Below are 9,385 nucleotides of genomic sequence, written 5' to 3' on the forward strand. Positions count from 1 at the left end.
TAAAAGCATTAGGCTGAAAATAAGTGAGATCTATTTAGAACAAATGTGTACATTTGTTTTATACTACTAAATTGAAACTAGATTTTATTTACTGTTCAAATCCTTAGTACCTCTCTAATGGCTCAAGTGGGGATACAAATATCTCAATTATTTGAAAGTTAAATTAAGTTGGAAAGGCTCTCTTCTTATCTTACTTTCCCTTGGCGATTCTCTTTCTCTCTAGCTCTTTTACACTCAAGATTGAGTCTATCAAGTATGAGAAGAAAACCTATAAGGCTAATCCTCAAAAGCAATAACAAAAACGACTTCAGTTGAGTGTGTTAGCAGATTGGATAAATATTGGTTTGCCTGGATGACATACCACATAATCTCCCTCTCCAAGTGACTGACATAGCAGTCTCTTTCTTCTTATGATATAGAACCATGGAAGCATCTTGCCAAATAAAATAGACAGCATGGAGATTCTGAAACTATGTTACCGCTATTCTTGTAAATTTCATAGAGCCAAACTTTGAGCCTATTTACTTCTAACTTTGTCTTAACAACAAGTAACAAGAGAGTAAGTCACATTTACATGTCACATCACTGTGACAGATAATAAGATTATTCACTGAATGTTTACTAAATGTCTGCTCTGTTTTAAACACTTGAGACATAACATTGAAAAGATAAAGTTTCTACCCTTAATAATTTCCCATTTTGAATTAGAAGGAAAGGGGCAGTGATAAGTGATAAATATTATAAAGAAAAATAAAGCTAAGTAGTGGTATGATGGAGAGAATTAATTTTTTTTTTTTGTTGAGACAGTCTTACTCTGTCACCCAGGCTGGAGTGCAGTGGCACAATCTCGGCTCACTGCAAGCTTTGCCTCCTGGGTTCAAGCGATTCTCCTGCCTCAGCCTCCCGAGTAGCTGGGACTACAGGCGCGTGCCACTACGCCTAGCTAATTTTTTGTATTTTTAGTAGAGACAGGTTTCACCGTGTTAACCAGAATGGTCTTGATCTCCTAACCTCGTGATCTGCCCGCCTCGGCCTCCCAAAGTGCTGGGATTACCGGCGTGAGCCACCGTGACTGGCCGAGAATTAATATTTTAAGTAGGGTAGTAAGGGAATAACTGGCATAGACCCCAGAAAATGTTTGATATGTTCTAAAAGCAGCACCGCCTGTAGAGTTGAAGCTCAGTGAGCAAATGAGAAGGAGAAAGGAAGTAAGAAATGATGCATGAGTTAGAGCCAGGCATCTGCTATTTATCTTCCTCTAGTAGATCATGGCAATTATTTCAGAATTTATTTGGATTTCATACGGTTTTTAGCAGACAAGTGTTAAACCATACTCATGTTTTAAAAGTTGCATTCTATCTTTTACATAGCAAAAAGAATGAAGGGAATTTAAGAAGTAGAGTGGCACTCTCAATTAGGAAATTATTCCAGTGGTCCATGGAATCCAGTAGTAGTAGGAGAGATGATAAGAAATGACCAGATTCTTGGTTAAGTTGTAAAAGTGGCTACAGCAGTACTATGCTAATAAATTAGGGTATAAGATTAAAGGACATATCAGAGACTACTCTGAAATTTGTTGACTTAAGCAATTGGAAGGATAAAATTGGCATCAACTGGCCAGGCACAGTGGCTCATGCCTGTAATTCCAGCACCCTGGGAGGCCGAGCTGGGCAGATCATGAGGTCAAGAGATGGAGACCATCCTGGCCAACATGGTAAAACTCTGTCTCTACTAAAAATACAAAATTACAAAACTTAGCCGGGCGTGGTGGCTGGCACCCGTAGTCCCAGCTACTCGGAGGCTGAGGCAGAAGAATCGATTGAACCCAGGAGGCAGAGGTTGCAGTGAGCCAAGATGGCGCCACTGCACTCCAGAGCGTGACAATAGAGCGAGACTCTCTCTCAAAAAAAAAAAAAAAAAAAAAAAAAAGATTGCCATCAATTGACTTAATATACTTCAGGAAGGCAGTGGAAGAGTAGGTTTTGGGGGGATGTCCTGGAGTTCAGTTTTTAATATCTATTAGTCATTCAAGTAGATATGTAGAGTGGGCAGTTAAATTTATAAATCTGAAGTTGATGAAAAAGGTCTGAGACATAGAGTGACATTTAAAACTTCTCAATTGTATTTAAACCTACAATCATCAATTAAAGAAGGGAGTATAGCACTGGGTCTTCAGCGCTCTAACATCTGGACATGAGGAAAAATCAGAAAAGGACACTCAAAATAAAGTATCCATAATGTACACAGTGAATCAATGGAAGAGTTTCCCCTTGGAAATTTAAATGCAAAATGTGTTTCAAGATAGAGCAAAGAATTGATGTGATAAAGGTTGCTGACGTAACATGAGATATGAGCAATAATGATCAATATTGCAAAATAGGGAAACTGATAGTAACAGTTTTCCTGGAATTATAGGAATAAAAATCTGGTGGAATAACTTCAAAAGAAAAAGGAAGAGAGAAACTGAAGATAGAGAGTGTACTCTTTCAGTTACAATTAGACTGACATACAAACATAATAGGAATAAGAATAAATTCACTGTCTTTCCAATTTTTAATTAGCTGTTAAGTAGGGCAATTTTACTTGTTTTCTTATTAAGCTCTTGCCCATTATATTTTAGCATTTTCTATTGTCAACCAGTAGCTCTGCTATGAGTAATTTTGATATTTATCTCTTACTTTTGTTTTGCAGTTTGCATAAAATACCTCGCCACCTGATTGTATGTCTGTAAATTATTTTTCCTACTATATTTCACTTTTACACCTTTATAATTAGTCTCAAGATGTTCAGTAAAATCTGTTGCCTACTCTCTTTCATGTGGATGCCTTGTCAAGTCAGGATTTCCTACTGGTATTTTTAAACATTTGTCTTCTCCTATCCCTTTATTATTTTTCCCGTCTTCAGATCTGTTACTGATCCTCTTTATCTCCCTTCTTTAGGAAGTGTTACAGCTCCCTATATTCCTTTACTAGAGAGAGAGAGAGAGATGCAGGGGAGAGTATTCTGCATAATTCCAAAGTGTCGGAGGATATTAATTAATTTCCCTATATATTTGTGTTATTCTTTGATTATGGTAGGTTTTTTTCCCAGTTATCTTCATTTGATTGTACCTTAAGATTCCTAATTCTTATTTGCATACATTTTTTTAAAAAACCTAATGTCTGGCAATTACATTAACTGAATTCCAACTGATTTCTGTTTCATCACTTTAACCAAGAATTTAAAATATTTACAAACTTAACCAAGATTAGCAAAACAGCTTCATAGTAGCTTCTTCTGCCCCTTTCCACTTTAAATTTCCTCTCTTATCTATCTTATGTATCAAATGAAAATTCCTAACTGTGTTAAAGGTAGCACTCTGAAATATTTTCTTAAAATTATTCCAACAGTGACATTCTATGAAATAAAACTCTTTTTACCTTACTCTATTTTATTATCATAGTTTAATTAAATTATTCTGATATACATTAAAATTGTACTAAAGGATTATAGTGAAAAAACAATAGTCTTTTGCTTATCAAAAGAATCACCTTTAGTCCCCAAGTTATTCTTATGCTATTTACTTCTGTATTTCAGATTAACATATTTATATTATTTTTTCATGTATTAACTTTAGACATTATCAATGTCTTGACAATGAAGTTGAGACCTTAATATTTTCACTCCAGAAGGATATCCTTTGCCTCTATCCTCCCTCAGTAGGAGTTATATTAAAAACTTGATTCGTTGTTAATTTTATTAATATGATTATTTAATATTTACACCTGAGAAAACTTGTTATGCAAACTTTTTTTATGGAATTACCTTGTTTTTCTATATATTGTTTATTTTGTGTTGAGTATTCCAGTACCTCTGTCTTCTACTAAATATTATGTCATTATGCTTTGATCACATTCATTCCATTTTTTTCCCAGAAATTCCACTTCAGAAGCTGTCTTTATTCCCTCTATAATTACTCTCAATTTCTGCCACCCTGATGTTCTGATATCTTTCTTCATTTCTTTCCTGAGGTAGATTCCACTTCTTAAATTTTTATATCTTTTTGTTATTTGGTTTACTCTCTTGTTTTGCTAAATCACCTGAGAAAGTTTGCATGTGAAATACATATTTTGGAAAACATAGTGCCTGATAATTTTTTTTACACTCAATTTGATTGGTAGCTTGTTTTAGTATAGAAAAGGTGTAGATTTAGAATTAAGATAGGACTTAAAGGCTTTATGCTACTATTTTCTATATTATGATGTTGCTATCAGTGCCATTCTAACTCAACATTTTGTATATGATTTTTATTCAATTCACTTTTATATTTTGATGTTCTGAAATTTTATAACATTGTTTCTTGCTGATCCTTTCTTATTAATTTTTCTGGAGACAAAGAGAACTTTAAATCTACAGACATATGCTCTTAAATTCTACTTTTATTCTGGCGTGAACCCGGGAGGTGGAGCTTGCAGTGAACCGAGACTGCGCCGCTGCACTCCAGCCAGGGCGACAGAGCGAGACTCCATTTCAAAAAAATAAAAAATTAAAATAAAAAATTTCTACTTTTATTCTAGCACTATTTACACTCAACTGCTGCATAATGACATGTTGATCAACGGACCACATGTAGAAGGGTGGTCCCATAAGATTATGATACTGAATTTTATTGAATCTTTTCTACATTTAGATATATTTATATATACAAGTACTTAATATTGTGTTACGATGTCCTACAGTATTCAGTGCAGTAACATGCTGTACAGGTTTGTCGCCTAGGAGCAATAGGCTATATATAAAATATAATAGCTTAGGTGTATAGTAGACTGTACATCCACATTTGTGTAAATAAAGTCTATGATGTTCTTACAATGACGAAATCACCTAACAACCTAGTCATCGGAATATACCCTGTCTTTAAGTGATTCAAGGCTGTATTTGATGATTTTCCTTCTCTCAGTTTTCTCTACTTCATTTCTAGTATAGCTAGTATGAGATATTGGTTCCTGTTCCGATACTCTGATTTTCTTAACATTTACCTTCTATTTTCCATAACATTTAATTTTGTCATACTTCAGTGAGATTTTATAAACTTTATTATTAAAATGTTATACTGATTTTCTTTGCTATTACATGTTCAATTCCCAAGAACATTTTCTAAGTAGACCGATCTAACTTAATGCTCGCATGACATTAAAAACTTTTAAAATAAAGTACAGCATACATAAAGAAAAGCATACAAGTTGAGTCCACAGTTCAATAAATACTCAAAATTTGAACACATTTGTGTAGTCACCAAACAAATATTTAAAAGGAGCATCATTAGCACTTGCAGAACCCATGACCTTTGCATCTAGTAGCCAACCACCCACACACACTCCTGCCTCAATGGAAACCATTATCCTGGCTTCTAAAAACCCTGAATGATTTTAACACCTTTTACAGTTTATATATGTTGAAATATATTTATGTACCCTTTCGTGTTTGTTTAATTTTACTCAGTAGTATTTGTGTGAGGCTATAATTCATTTGTTCTTATTGCTGTTATTTGTTAACCTGAATATACTACATTTATTTATCCATCCTAATACTAATAAGCATTTGGTTTCTTTCCCATTTTTAGCTATTATAAATGCTTCAAATAACAGTGTTGTACATGTCTTTTTATGAATATATGTTCAAAAATATTTTAAATATGGCCGGGCGCGGTGGCTCAAGCCTGTAATCCCAGCACTTTGGGAGACCGAGGCGGGCAGATCACGAGGTCAGGAGATCGAGACCATCCTGGCTAACACGGTGAAACCCCGTCTCTACTAAAAATACAAAAAATTAGCCGGGCGTGTTGGCGGGCGCCTGTAGTCCCAGCTACTCGGGAGGCTGAGGCGGGGGACAGAGAAAGACTCCGTCTCGAAAAAAAAAAAAAAAAAAAAAATTAAAAATATATCCAACAGTGGAATCCTGGGTTATAGGATAAACCATAATAGATACTTCCAAACCATTTTCCAAAGGAATTATTCTAATTTTCACTCCCACCAGGAATAAATATATGAGGGTTCCAGTTTCTCTATATTTTTTGTCATTACTTAGTGTTGTAATTAGTTTATTTTTAGCTGTGTTGGTGGATGGATTCTCATTATTTAATTTATTATCTGAAAAACTTTACCAAATAATATTGATATTCCTTATTTGAAAGGTGAGGTTTTTTTTTTCTGCCTGGACTTCATTTACTGAGGGTGTGTTGAATCTTTTCTCTTTTTGCTTTCAATTTGTTTTATCAGTAATTATTTTTAAGGTTAATTTTCTGGGTATAGACATTAGGAAGTCAACGTTCTGACTACTTCTGCATTATTTCTGTTAAGTAACCTGCTGTCTTATTGCTGCTGCTTTAAAGAAATATGCCTATTCTTTTTAAACAGATTTTAGCAATTTCTCTTTGTCTTTGATTTAAACAATTTCATCATGTTGCATCGGGTTTTGTTTGCATTTTACCTACTTGAGGTTCATGCTGTTTAATAAATTTGTGGCACAAAGTTATGGTATTTATTAGTTTTGTAAAATTATCAATAATAATATTCTCAACAGTTGATTGATTTTAATGTTTACTGAGGTGTTATTAATATTCAATGAATTTATAGTTAACATGTGAAATTAAAACATACATATATAGGGTAGTTGATCACCATCATCAAGATAATGTTTATTACTCCCCAAAATTTCCTAATGCTCAATTCTAACCTTTTACTCCTACCCTTCTTCAAAATCTATCCCAGATAAACCATTAATCTGCTTTTCATTATGTTAGATGTGTTTGCATTTTATAAAATTTTATAAATTGGAATCATAGGGTGTGTATTTTTGTTTGACTTTTCAGTATAATTATTTTAATATTTATAGATGTTTTCACTTTTTCCTTTTTCATTGCTGAGAAGTATTCATTGTATGGATATATCACAATTTGTTTATTTAACAACTGATGGCCATTTGAGTTGATTTCAGATTTAGTTACTGCAAAAAAAAAATTGCCATGAACATCTGTATACATATGCTTTGTACTGGCTTATGATTTTATTCCTCTTGGATAAATACCCTGGAGTGTAAGGGCTGGGATCATGTAGTAGTTATTTATTCAACTTTTTAAGAAACTGCAAGTTTTGCAGAGTGGTTGTACCATTTAACATTCTCATCATCAGTGCATCAGAGTGAGAGTTCATATTCTTCAGTTGAAAGATGTATAGTTGTATCAAATTGTGGTTTTAACTGGCGTTTTCTTAATGACTAAAGGCGTTGCATATCATTTTATCTGCTTATTTCCTATTTATATATCTTCTTTTGTGTAATGTCTGTCAAATGTATTCCCGGAATTGTGGTGTGTGTTTCTTATCACTGAGTTCTGAGAGCTCTTTATATATTCCAGATAAAAAAAATTATAAGATTTAAAAACATATATTATTACTATGTGACATGTCTTTTCATTGACGTAAAATGCCCTTAAAAACAGATTTTTTGTGAAATTTAACACAACATTTTTCTCTATATAGACGTATAGACTGTTTTTTTGGTGTCATGTGATAAAATTTGTGCTGTGAAGATTACATATTGGAGATATAGTTTTCTACTCTTACATTTATACAATTCCAAGGGTTCCAATACACAATTTCTATATTGAGAAAATTTACTTCCTCAAACTATTCTTTTTATTCTACGTTCCATAAAGTATATGGTGCTTTAAGCATGAGAGACTAAATGTATAATCTAACTTATAGTATATTTAAAAAGAAGAGACATGCTTTCCATGATACTTCATTTCTATTCCACTCCATGTCATATAAAGATATATGGTTTTGTTACCACATTATAAGCAGTATAAACCAAGACAAGAAAGAAAGCATCAGTGTTCAATGCATAAAATTAGAGATAACATTCTTTTGCAAAACTTCGGTTTCATACATAGAAAGGCATGTACTCAAAAAATATATGTTACTGTTGCCAGGTGTGGTAGCTTATGCCTGTAATCCCAGCACTTTGGAAGGCTGAAGTGGGAGGATCACTTGAGCTCAGGAGATCTAGACCAAACTGAGCAACACAGGAAGAACCTGTGTCTACAAAAGGTAAAAATAAAAAATTAGCCAGGTGTAGTGGTACATGCCTGTAGCCCCAGCATGAGGTAGGAAAACCAATTGAGCCCAGGAGGTTGAGGTTGCAGTAAGCCATGATAGCACCACTGCACTCCAGCTTGGGCAACAGAGTGAGACCCTATCTAAAAAATTTGTTTAAATATGTATACATATATATGTACATACACATATTTATGACATACATATAGTTAGTATCCTGTGTTATGATATAATAAGTATCTTAGTATAGTTCTTAGATACATACACGAACACACATATATATGTATGTATACATGTATATATGTGGTATATATGTACATTACACACACACAATATTGAAAGCTGCAGTTCTAAAGAAAGATTCTGTAGCAGTAAAATGTTTCTTACAATAAAAGCAATATTTCACATTATTTCATAAAAAAACACAAAATATTGGTTCCCACAGAATGATAGTTACTGTAAAATTCTGTTGCTTGTTTATTGATTATGATTCCATTTCATATTTATGATACTCAGTTTTCCAATTTTTGGTGGTCCTAGAACTAAGAAACCTTAAATGTTTGAGGGGATGGATACCCCATTCTTCATGATGTGCTATTTCACATTGCATGCCTGAATCAAAACATCTCATGTACCTCATAAATATATGTATACCCACTGATATGGTTTGGCTGTGTCCCCACCCAAATCTCACATAGAATTGTAATAATAATCCCCACATGTCAAGGGCAGGGCCAGGTGGAGATAACTGAATCATGGGTGGCAGTTTCCCCAATACTGTTCTCATGGTAGGGAATAAGTCTCATGAGATCTGATGGTTTTATAAACGTGAGTTCTCCTGCACAAGCTCTCTTGCCTGCTGCCATGTAAGACGTGCCTTTGCTTCTCCTTTGCCTTCTGCCGTGATTGTGAGTTCTCCCTAGCCATGTGGAACTGCGAATCCATTAAACCTCTTTCCTTTATAAATAACCCAATCTTGATATGTCTTAATTATAAGCATGAGAACAGACCAATACACCTACTATGTACCCACAAAATTAAAAATTAAAGTTAAATTTTGAAAAAGAACTAAAAAACCATATGCTTTCAAATGCACTTCCTAGTTTTACACATTATTACAAGTAAAATCTGTTTGTGGCTTTAAAATTACCATATTTTAATCTTTATTATTTTTCATAAACATCTCATATTCTTTTTTTTATTTTGAGACAGAGTCTCGCTGTCACCCAGGCTGGAGTGCAGTGGTGCGATCTTGGCTCACTGCAGGCTCTGCCCCCTGGGGTTCCTGCCAT

This window comes from Nomascus leucogenys, chromosome 9 (assembly GCF_006542625.1).
Source record: "Nomascus leucogenys isolate Asia chromosome 9, Asia_NLE_v1, whole genome shotgun sequence".
NCBI classification, from domain to species: domain Eukaryota; kingdom Metazoa; phylum Chordata; class Mammalia; order Primates; family Hylobatidae; genus Nomascus; species Nomascus leucogenys.